The following is a 1,596-nucleotide window of genomic DNA, read 5'->3' on the forward strand; positions in this document are numbered from 1 at the left end:
CGCACATCCAACAGGCCGCACCCGAAGAAGCGAGAGTCAAAAATGACACAATAGCAGTAGAGGGCAAGGCAAAGGCAAGCAGGCAGGGAGACACCAACAACACAGGGAACCCAAAAGCAAGCACAAGCACATCCAGCCAAAAAAGGAACCAGTCACCATCCAGGCGACCGGAACCCACGCCAATACCAGGTAGGAAGAAGCGACCCAAAAAGGCAGAATACCCCCAGCACGCCCGACCCCATAGAACAAAGAGAGAGCAGGGGTGAGCAGGAGGCAAGGCCGCAGGCCATGGAGACCAAGAAAGAGGAGCCCAGGAACCAGCGCTCACGACCAGCACCGAACCCGGAACCACAGCGACCGACTGCCAGGGAATCCAGAACAGCAGCGCCACACTCCACCACCAGCGATTGGAGAGCAGACAAGAGCAGGCGCAGTCAGGGTGGCAAGACCGCAGGCACATGAACAAGAAGTACCCGGAGGCAGAAGGCCAGTGCAAAGACACGGGCAGGGCACCACACGAACTGACGCAACCACCCAAGGAAGGCTGGGCAGATGGCTCCAATGAGCACCAGGACAGAGCCCACACAGGAAGCACAGACCCAACCGATGGGACAGACGACCAGGGCAACCAACCCCCGGGAGCAGCGGGGGGGTGGAGGTAGGAGCAGGACAAGCAGGAATGGAAACCCCCAGCAAGAGAAAGAAACATTCCCAAACCACACTCGAGGGGAAGGTGGCCACTGGAGCCCCTGCATTCGTCGGCAGACGCCCCGGCCGCAGCTCCCCACCATCACCCCAAACATGAAACAGAGCACCAGGAGGTAGCCGCGGGAGCCGACGCGCCCGCCAAGAAGGACAGCAGTGGGGATGTAGCTCAGTGGCAGAGCGCATTGCATCACACGCATGAGGCCCGGGGTTCAAATCCCGGCATCCCCAGGAGTCCCCCGTGCACAGCGAGGCACCTGCATAGGGAAGAAATCAACCAGACCAACCCATACAAAGCACAAGACACATGGCCAGAGCAGCAGGCAAGTGCGAGGCAACTGGGAAGAACGGAAAAACGCTATGCGGTACTCACCACAGGGGCAGGAATGACACCAAGCGACCTGCCCCCAAGAGCCAGCCCAGGCGCCACCCAAGACACCAGCGCCGGGCAGGAAAGAGGACTGCAGCCACCGGAGTAGGAACCAGGACCAACACCAACCTCCATCAACACCACGAACAGCAGAGGCGAGAGAGGAAGAAGGCCAGCAGCACCTCCACAGAACCGGAGAAGAAGCCCTGCAGGAGAAGGTGGAACAAACCTCGGCAACACCAGGCACCACCTCCTCACACCCCGGAGCATCCAAGAAGGGCAGCCAGCATCACGCCATGAAGCCAGGCAGGGGGACCAAGAGCACCGCCGGCGCAGCCCCTGGGCCTTCAGAACGGCCGCCATCCACAGAACCGGGGAAGAAGCCCAGCAGGAGGAGGCAGGACAAACCTCGGCATCATCAGGCATCACCTCCCTACACCCCGGAGGAGCCAAGAAGGGCCGCCTGCATCATGCCAAGAAGCCAGGCAGGGGGACCAGGAGCACCGCCCGGTGCAGCCCCT

The 1,596-nt window shown here is 61.3% G+C and overlaps 1 non-coding gene across 1 annotated transcript; it reads left to right on the top strand.

Annotated features, from left to right (window-relative positions):
* The first annotated feature begins 863 nt into the window (after nucleotides 1–863).
* TRNAV-CAC (transfer RNA valine (anticodon CAC)) lies at nucleotides 864–936 on the top strand. The gene has a single exon. It is a non-coding gene; the product is annotated as a tRNA-Val (tRNA).
* The last annotated feature ends 660 nt before the right edge of the window (nucleotides 937–1,596 follow it).

Source organism: Lissotriton helveticus, chromosome 4_1, assembly GCF_964261635.1.
Source record: "Lissotriton helveticus chromosome 4_1, aLisHel1.1, whole genome shotgun sequence".
Lineage (NCBI taxonomy): Eukaryota > Metazoa > Chordata > Amphibia > Caudata > Salamandridae > Lissotriton > Lissotriton helveticus.